The sequence below is a fragment of the Ostrea edulis genome, chromosome 7 (assembly GCF_947568905.1).
Source record: "Ostrea edulis chromosome 7, xbOstEdul1.1, whole genome shotgun sequence".
Lineage (NCBI taxonomy): Eukaryota > Metazoa > Mollusca > Bivalvia > Ostreida > Ostreidae > Ostrea > Ostrea edulis.
This window is the reverse complement of record NC_079170.1, coordinates 4,138,371-4,149,369: the sequence shown is the minus strand read 5'-3', so window position 1 is coordinate 4,149,369 and position 10,999 is coordinate 4,138,371. Positions and strand designations below refer to the sequence as shown.

General features: G+C 34.2%; 1 pseudogene; it reads left to right on the top strand.

The window, feature by feature from the left end:
* Positions 1 to 397: 397 nt before the first annotated feature.
* LOC130047580 (calcium-responsive transcription factor-like) lies at positions 398 to 10,372 on the top strand (annotated as a pseudogene).
* Positions 10,373 to 10,999: the final 627 nt, after the last annotated feature.

The following is a 10,999-nucleotide window of genomic DNA, read 5'->3' as shown; positions in this document are numbered from 1 at the left end:
AAAAACTATTCTCGATTATCATGGTATCACAATATGCTTAGCATCATGGAAAAGAAAATTTGAACAATTTTGCATATATTTCATTATCGTTTCTAACACTAGGCCTACCTCCATTTATTTCCTCTTCATACAAAATTTCCTCTTCATTAAAGTCTCAAAAGCTTACACTCGAACAGCTTCCATTTCAACAATAGCATAAATTCAATACACATTTATATTAACAAAAACAACATCACATTGTCGGTATTTTGTCGCTTACGAAACTTGGGCCGAAACGACTAGGTATCTTAGGCCGAAACGACAAGAGGCCGAAAAAACTTGAGGCCGAACGAACTTAGGGCCGAATTGTAAAAAGGCCGAAACAACTTGCATCGGTGGCTACATCAACTTACATGTTCATGTTTATACTGAATGCATGATCGTTTGGGTCATCCTGCAACAGGAATTCCAGGGTATCTTCTTCTGACATCAGGTCGTTTTAAAGATGTATAAAACAAGCCTTTGCTGTGACAGTGAAGCTGTGTTGTTTTCGTTGAAACGGAAACACGTGTGTTCCCTGTGCACAGTTCCAGGGTGCGTGCTAGTTCAGATCACTCAGAAGTAGGTTGTCGTTCGGAATGCCTCTATTTTTTTAACACAGAGTTCGATAATCGAATTATTCCACCTCGGTTTTCCCGAAATCATTCCACTCATCGCAGTAAATTGAGTAATCAGCAATTTTGTGTAAACAGCTATTATTTCCTTCCGATATTTCACGAAGCTAGGTGTCTTTTAGTATTTTTATTAGACATAATAATAGTAGTAGTAATATTTGAATATTTACGTTCGTGTTGTCCCTGCATGTAGAAGAATGTCTGAGTATGAGCCGAAATATGTTGTTGTCAACACGGTGGAAGAAGCCGAAAAGCTAGTGACTAAGTTTGAAATAGACACAGTCACTAAATTTACAATATTTAGGCGAAATAAAGGATTTAGTCATGATCTGGATTTTAAGTACTGGATGTCGTGCAATTATGTATAAATTCCTTATATTCAGCCAAGCTCTGACATAATTAAGTAATTCCTCTTGTTTCTAACTGGTTGAATTAATTAAATGAAAATACCAACTAAGAAAGTAGGTGTATGCAATGATTTTACATCTGAACTGCACCATAGCAGACACAAGTTCTATTACACATTTTAAAAAATGTATACTTTTATACGATATAGGCCTTCAAGGTCATCTGAGTGCTTTGGGAGGACAAGGGACAAAAGGAGGGTGTTAAAGTACCCTGTAATGGCACACCATTCATTATTCTTGGTTTTGATGTCAGAGAATGTCACTTTGGGCCAGACAGAAATACAATGAAAAAGAAGAAGTACCAAATGGAGAAGGTACTAGCTCGCACTGAGTTTATATGCTGCATGTCATTTTCTTCAGGATTGTGTGATTGAATTATTTTAAAATGCATTTCCAACTTTGAATATGTTTTAACTTTAATCTCATACCAATATTTAAGCATCAATAAAAAAAATTGCAATTTATGTACAAGTGTATATAATTAAATTTGCAGACCATAGAAGCAGACCAAGATCATTCTTATACACAAAAGAGCAGGACTTTGGTACAAAACACAAAAAACTTGATTGCCCTGCCAGAATTTATATGAAAAAGATATGTAAATTTCCTGATTATAAGGTAAAGCAGTAATCATAAGACATGTACTGGTAAAAATTTCGATTAATGTATTAAACTGGCCAGATTAAATATGGATTAAAGTTTATTTAAATCATAGTTTCTTTTTGTCCTTCATGAATGCTCTGGGTTCAACTTTTGGCTAATGTAGGCAAAGTGACTATCGTGCATCTTAAATATAAAATTGTGGATATTTTTCAATCACTTGAACAGATCCTTGGTCATGATTCTATCTGGAAGAGAAAACACCAAGCGCAGAAGTTGAAGAAGGCTCTCTCCGCAAATGAAGATGTGCACAGGGAAAAGGAAATTCACATTTTTTCCCCCCAGGAATTGAGAGCCACAAAAATCATTTGACAGGACAGGTTGATCAATATTTAACACAATCTTAACATAAATTCTGAAGAATAGGAAAGCTATATGAAAGGTGCATACCTACATGTAAATTATACTTTTAAAACCATTTGATTGTTAAATTTAGTTTTACTTGACAAATTGAATGCCAAGAAGCCTGATGTGCATTAATCACATCCTTTCCTTATTAAGTAAGAGTAATAGAAACATGGGGTTTCCAGGTAGTGTAGTGGTTAATGCAACTGTTTCTCACCGCTGCGACCTAAGTTCAAACCCCATAATTGACAGTGGCTGTATGTGAGAGGGTATGGTGGTTGTCCACTCGAACACATGGGTTTCTACTGGGTATTCTGGTTCCCTCCCACAAAATGACCCCCTAGTGCCCGTCTGTGCAAGTCTTCAAATAGCTAGCATATACCATTGTTGTTTGTATGGAACGCCAAATTAACATAAACTCAAATAATTGAAGATATCTTCAATTATTTGAAGATATCATCAATTCATTTGATGCGCACAACAATTTAATTAAAGTTCTCTTCAAATAATTAATGATATCTTCAATTCTGAATTATTGCCTGCATTCATTGAATTGATGATAGCATTAATTATTCAGCTGAATTGATGTGCACTTTAATAGAATTAATGATCTCTTCGAATGAATTAATGATATCAACAATTGAATTGATGCGTGCTACAATTCAGTTGAAGAGAGCAATAATTGATATAATGCGCACATTAAATCAATTGATGAGAGCAATAATTGAATTGATGCATTAATTCAATCATTGCTCTCTTCAATTGAATTAATGATATCTTTACTAGTAATTCATTTGAAGAGAGCAATAATTCTTTTAGAGAAAGCAACTATATGATTAAAGATATCTTCAATTCAACATATCCACAATTGAATTAATGATCTCTTTAATTGAATTGTTGCTCTCTTCAAAGGAATTGATGCGTGCATTAATTCCTTATACAAAAGCATTGTAAATAAGTAATATATCTTCAATTGAATTAAAGAGATCATCAAATTACTTATACCGAGCTCTAAGTTAATTATTGCGAGCAATATTTCTACGAAATTGATGCTCTCATCAATTGCATTGAAGAGAGCAATAATTGAATTAATGCACACATTAATTCAATTATTGCTCTCTTCAATTCAATTGATGTGCGCATTAATTGAATTGATGAGAGCAATAATTGAATTGAAGTGCACATTAATTCATTTGATGAGAGCAATAATTGATTTAATGCACTCAATTCAATGAAAGAGAGCAATAATTGAATTGATGATATCTTCAAATAATTGAAGATATACATGTATCTTCAATTATTTGAGTTTATGTTAATTTGGTGCTCCATATGTTTGTATGTCTGACTTTATAAAAATTAAGATTATTATTATTGTAGGGAAAAAATTATTGTGCAATCAACCAGCCTGGGATCATTTGTAAATTACAGGGTTGTTTACTTTTGATAGCTTGCAGGTATTTGTCTACCAATCGACAATACCATCAAGGAAAAAAAAATCACATCTGATGGATGAAGGAGTGTCTAAAGTTTCAGAAATGAGACGTCACATCAAGTCATTTAGCAGGAAGGAACTTAGAATGACTGATGAAGAAAATCGACGCTTCTTTCCATTGGATAAAATATTAGAAATCTAATGAATTCTTTCAAGGAACAGACACGGTATCTTTTACTATGTATTGTAGATTCCTTATCATATGTTTTTACTGATCAGATTTATATTCTTAAAATGACTTTTATTTCTTGAATGAAAAAATGCAAAGAACCTACTCACTGTAACATGAGTTACTACATGTAATTAGCTCACCTGAACCGAAGGTTCAAGTGAGCTTTTCTGATCAAAATTTGTCCGTTGTCTGTCGTCGTTGTTGTAAACTTTTCACAATTTTATCTTCTTCTTCAGAACTACTAGGCCAATTTCAACCAAACTTGGCCAAATGCATCCTTGGGTAAAGGGCTTTCAAGTTTGTTCAAATGAAGGGTCATGTTCCTTTCAAAGGGGAGATAATCACAAAAATGCAAAAATAGAGTGGGGTCATTTAAAAATCTTCTTCTCAAGAACCACTGGGCCAGAAGAGCTGAAATTTACCTGAAAGCTTCCTGACATATTGCAGATTCAAATTTGTACAAATCATGGCCCCCGGGGGTAGGATGGGGCCACAAGGGGGATCAAAGTTTTACATACAAATATATAGAGAAAAACTTTAAAAATCTTCTCAAGAACCACTAAGCCAAAAAAGCTGAGATTTACATGAAAGCTTCCTGACATAATACAGATTCAAGTTTGTTCAAATCATGGGCTCCGGGGGTTGGAAGGGGCCACAATAGGGGATCAAAGTTTTACATACAAATATATACGAAAAATCTTTAGAAATCTTCTTCTCAAGAACCACTGAGTCAGAAAAGCTGATTTTTATATGAAAACTTTCTGATACAGTGCAGATTCAAGTTTGTTCAAATCATGGCCCCCGGGGGTAGGATGGGGCCACAAGTGGGGTGAGGGTCAAAGTTTTACATACAAATATAGGGGAAAACTTTAAAAATCTTCTCAAGAATCACTAAGCCAGAAAAGCTGAGATTTACATGAAAGCTTCCTGACATAATGCAGATTCAAGTTTGTTCAAATCATGGGCCCGGGGGGTTGGATGGGGCCACAATAGGGGATCAAAGTTTTACATACAAATATCTAGGAAAAAAACTTTAAAAATCTTCTTCTCAAGAACCAGTAAGCCCAAAAAGCTGAGATTTACATGAAAGCTTCCTGACATAATGCAGATTCAAGTTTGTTCAAATCATGGGCTCTGGGGGGTTGGAAGGGGCCACAATAGGGGATCAAAGTTTTACATACAAATATATAGGAAAAATCTTTTTCTCAAGAACCACTGAGCCAGAAAAGCTGATTTTTACATGAAAACTTTCTGACATAGTGCAGATTCAAGTTGTTCAAATCATGGCCCCGGGGGTAGAATGGGGACACAATAGGGGATCAAAGATTTACATACAAATATCTAGGGAAAAACTTTAAAAATCTTCTTCTCAAGAACCACTAAGCCCAAAAAGCTGAGATTTACATGAAAGCTTCCTGACATAATGCAGATTCAAGTTTGTTCAAATCATGGGCTCCGGGGGGTTGGAAGGGGCCACAATAGGGGATCAAAGATTTACATACAAATATATAGGAAAAATCTTCTTCTCAAGAACCACTGAGCCAGAAAAGCTGATTTTTACATGAAAACTTTCTAACATAGTGCAGATTCAAGTTTGTTCAAATCATGGCCCCCGGGGGTAGGATGGGGTCACAATAGGGGATCAAAGATTTACATACAAATATATAGGAAATATCTTTTTTTCAATAACCACTGAGTCAGAAAAGCTGATATTTACAAGAAAACTTTCTGACATAATGCAGATTCAAGTTTGTTCAAATCATGGCCCCCGGGGGTAGGATGGGGCCACAAGTGGAGGGGTGGGTGGTCAAAGTTTTACATACAAATATAGGAAAAAGCTTTAAAAATCTTCTTCTCAAGAACCATTGGGCCAAAGAGGTTGACATTTACATGAAAGCTTTCTGACATAGTGTAGATCAAGTTTGCAAAAGTTTGTTTTGGCCATAATAGGGACTAAGGTTTTACATGCAAATATATATGGAAAGTCTTCAGATATGGGTCAAGGTGACTCAGGTGAGCGATATGGCCCATGGGCCTCTTGTTTATTTTGTAGCACAGGTAATGGGGGAAAATATGCGAATTGTTGTGTTATAGTTGTTGCAGAATTAATGTTCCTTGAAATATAAGTCACAACTATTCCCACTCCTTCTGCCTGGTGTGCAAGATAAATAATGTGGTGAAAAGAACTGATGTGCCAAAAGAGAGTCTGATATTTCAAAAAAGAGCCTGATGTGTGAAAACTTCTACTGTGAATGATAACTGATATACACTGTATATATAGTGATGTGAAACAAGTCAAATTTCTACATGTATATCCTATATTTTAGACACTGTACATGAACCTACCTATCTACTTCTGAGTGATGTGAAATAAATCAAATATTTAAAACCTACCTCTAGGTGATGTGAAATAAGTCAAATTTTTAATCTCCTATATTGTAAACACCGTACATGAACTTACCTACCTCTGAGTGATGTGAAATAAGTATATTTAAAACCTCCTTCTGGGTGATGTGAAATAAGTATATTTAAAACCTCCTTCTGAGTGATGTGAAATAAGTCAAATATTTAAAACCTACCTCTGAGTGATGTGAAATAAGTCAGATTTTTATATCCTATGCCTTGGACAAATACATGAACTTTCATACTTCTGAGTGATACGAAATAAGTCGAATTTCTATATTGTGTATCGTTGACATCGGACTTTAATCTACCTACCTCTGAGTGATGTGAAATAAGTGAAATATTTCGAACCTACATCAGAGTGATGTGAAATAAGTCAAATTTATACATCCTATGTCTGAGACATCGTATATGAAACTACCTACTTCTGAGTGATGTGAAATAAGTCGAATTTCTATATTGTGTCTTAGACATCGGACTTTTATCTACTTACCTCTGAGTGATGTGAAATTTTTATCTCCGATATTTTAAACATCGTACATGAACCTACCTACCTCCGAGTGATATGAAATAAATCAGAATTTTATAATCTATGTGTCAGACACTGTACATGAACTTGCCTACTTCTGAGAGATGTAAAATAAATCAAATTTTTAAAACCTACCTCTGAGTGATGTGAAATAAGTCGAACTTTTAAAACCTACCTCTGAGTGATGTAAAATAAGTCAGGATCTTATATCCTATGTCTTACACAGATACATGAACTTTCCTACTTCTAAGTGATACGAAATAAGTTGACTTTGTATATTGTGTATCGATGACATCGGATTTTAATCTACCTACCTCTGAGTGATGTGAAATAAGTCAAATATTTAAAACCTACCTCTGAGTGATGTGAAATAAGTCGAATATTTAAAACTTACCTCTGAGTGATGTGAAATAAGTCAAATTTATATATCCTATGTCTTCGACATCGTACATGAAACTACCTACTTCTGAGTGATGTGAAATAAGTCGAATTTCTTTATTGTGTGTCTTAGACATCTAACTTTTATCTACCTACTTCTGAATGATGTGAAATAGTCAAATTTTTAAAACTTACCTCAGAGTGATGTGAAATAAGTCAAATTTTATAATCGATATCTCAGACACTGTACATGAACTTACCTACCTCCGAGTGATGTGAAATAAGTCAAATATTTAAAACCTACTTCTGAGTGATGTGAAATAAGTCAGGATTTTATATCCTATGTCTCAGACACTGTACATGAACTTATCTACTTCTGAGTGATGTGAAATAAGTCAAATATTTAAAACCTACTTCTGAGTGATGTGAAATAAGTCGAATATTTAAAACCTACTTCTGAGTGACGGGAAATAAGTCGAATATTTAAAATCTACTTCTGAGTGATGTGAAATAAGTCAAATATTTAAAACCTACTTCTGAGTGATGTGAAATAAGTCAAATTTTTACAACCTACTTCTGAGTGATGTGAAATAAGTCGAATATTTAAAACCTACTTCTGAGTGACGTGAAATAAGTCGAATATTTAAAACTTACTTCTGAGTGATGTGAAATAAGTCGAATTTCTATATTGTGTGTCTTAGACATCTAACTTTTATCTACCTACTTCTGAATGAGGTAAAATAGTCAAATGTTTAAAACCTACCTCTGAGTGATGTGAAATCAGAAAACTTTTTATAACTACCTCTGAGTGATGTGAAATAAGTCAAATTTTATAATTGATGTCTCAGACACTGTACATGAACTTACCTACCTCCAAGTGATGTGAAATAAGTCAAGATTGTTTATATCCTATGTCTCAGACACTGTACATGAACTTATCTACATCTGAGTGATGTGAAATAAGTCAAATATTTAAAACCTACTTCTGAGTGATGTGAAATAAGTCAAATATTTAAAACCTACTTATGAGTGATGTGAAATGTCAAATTTTTAAAACCTACTTCTGAGTGATGTGAAATAAGTCGAATATTTAAAACCTACTTCTGAGTGACGTGAAATAAGAAAACTTTCTATAACTACCTCTGAGTGATGTGAAATAAGTGAAATATTTCGAACTTACATCAGAGTGATGTGAAATAAGTCAAATATTTAAAATCTACTTCTGAGTAATGTGAAATAAGTCAAATATTTAAAACCTACCTCTGAGTGAAGTGAAATAAGTCAGATTTTTATATCCTATGTCTTGGACAAATACATGAAATTTCCTACTTCTGAGTGATACGAAATAAGTGGAATTTCTATATTGTGTATCGTTGACATCGGACTTTAATCTACCTACCTCTGAGTGATGTGAAATAAGTGAAATATTTCGAACCTACATCAGAGTGATGTGAAATAAGTCAAATTTTTAAAACCTACCTCAGAGTGACGTGAAATAAATCTGATTTCTATATGCTATGTCTTAGACGTCGTACATGAAACTACCTACCGCAGAGTGATATGAAATAAGTCGAATTTCTATATTGTGTGTCTCAGACATCGGACTTTTATCTACCTACCTCTGAGTGATGTGAAATAAGTCACATTTTTATCTCCTACATTTTAAACATCGTACATGAACCTATCTACCTCCGATTGATGTGAAATAAGTCAAATATTTAAAACCTACCTCTGAGTGATGCTAAATAAGAAAAGTTTCTATATCTACCTCTGAGTGATGCTAAATAAGAAAAGTTTCTATATCTACCTCTGAGTGATGTGAAATAAGTCAAATTTCTATATCCTTATGTCTTAGACACCGTACATGAATTTACCTACTTCTGAGTGATGTTAAATAATTCCAATTTCTATATTCTGTGTCTTTGACATCGGACTTTAACCTATCTACCTCTGAGTGATGTGAAATAAGAAAACATTTCCATACCTACTTCTGAGTGACGTGAAACAAGTTAAATTTTTAATCTCCTATATTGTAAACACCGTACATGAACTTACCAACCTCTGAGTGATGTGAAATAAGTCAAATATTTAAAACCTACGTCTAAGTGATTTGAAATAAGAAAACTTTCTATACCTACTGAGTAATGTGAATTAAGTCAAATATTTAAATCCTACCCCTCAGTGATCTAAAATAAGTCAAATTTCTGTACCTACCTCTGAGTGATGTGAAATGAGTAAAATTTCTATATACTATATCTTAGACACCATAAATATTTATACGATTAATTTACTACCATTATTGATTTTAATTATATTTAAATTATTATTAAATTGGTTCATGAGATCTACCCTCGGAAATGAAAATACTGGAATAAGATGGACATTGGAATCATTTCTCGAAGACCTTGATTTTGCCAATGATGTATGTCTTGTCTCTAGCAACAAACAACAAATGCAAAGAAAGACAGCACGACTAGAAACAACTGCACAGTCTATTGGTTTGGACATAAATGCATCGAAGACAAAAGTATTGGCGATAAACAATACCTGTAATACACCCATAAGAATCCAGGATCATGACATTGAAGAAATAGACAACTTTACATACAACAGGGGATACTTACTCCTCCTAGGCACCTGATCCCACCTCTGGTGTGTCCAGGGGTCCGTGTTTGCCCAACTATCTATTTTGTATTGCTTGTAGGAGTTATGAGATTGATCACTGTTCGTTATCTTCACCTTGCATACTTAGGTGCCATCATAGGGAAAGACAATGGAACATCAAAAGACATAACATCGAGAATTATTAAGGCAAGATCAACTTTTTGTCAGCTAAGACCTTTATGGAGATCTAGAAAAGTTTCCCTTAAAACTAAAGTAAAGATCTATAGCAGCAATGTCAAGTCCATATTACTTTATGGAGCAGAGTGCTGGAAACTCGTTCAGAGCGACCTTAAGAAGCTGTCATCCTTCCATAACACCTGCCTTAGGAGAATCTGCAAAATCTACTGGCCGAAAAAGATCTCTAATAAAGACCTATGGAGTAAGACTTCTCAAAAGAGCATCCAATTAGAAATTAAACAATGCAGATGGAGGTGGCTAGGGCACGCCATGAGAATGAACAAAGCATGACCAGCAAATGTCGCTCTCAGATGGACTCCTGAAGGGAAAAGTAAGAGGAGAAGACCAAAAGAAACCTGGCGAAGAATGATAGATGGAGAGTTGAAAGAGATAGGACTAACCTGGAAAGAAGCAGAAAAGAAGACAAGGGACAGACAAGTGTGGCGGGAGCTGATTTCAGCCTTATGTGCAGACATGCACGAAGAGGATTAAGTAAGTAAGTAAATTATTTTCAAAATTCTTATACTATTTATCCACCTTTCTGTTTGAAACAGCTTACACTTTTCGCAACATTAGCAACAAACATTGCTAATACGGTATTGTCTTGAATTTTGATGATGATTATTATATACATCTACTCTTGCTTGTAGTATTTTATTTCTTCCTCTTAATCCTATGCTTTTATCCATCTATATATTCTTGCATGGAATGTTTTGTTTTTATTTTGTATTCTTTTGCATATGGAGAAATTCTTACCATTTGGCTAATTTGCATGCCGCAATCTTGGAATTCGAACTATCAGTCAAATTACGTAAAGCAATTAATAGAGAAAAATATGTAAAATCACAATTGTAAACTAACCTCTGCATAAACACACGTTTCCAGCATCATACCCCATTCTTCATGTTCGTATCTCTTCAATGAAACAACTTTCAATGTAACTGATACAAAATTCGGAGTTCCATTTATAGTTAAAGTTTTGAATCGAAGAGCCCCATTTAATCCATTATAAGCATTTCAAGAATCTTTGAAAATCACAAAAAGTTCAAAAAGCAACAGATACAAAATAACGATCACTAATTCCAGCATCGGAAACGACAAATTGACATGTGTTTTTCC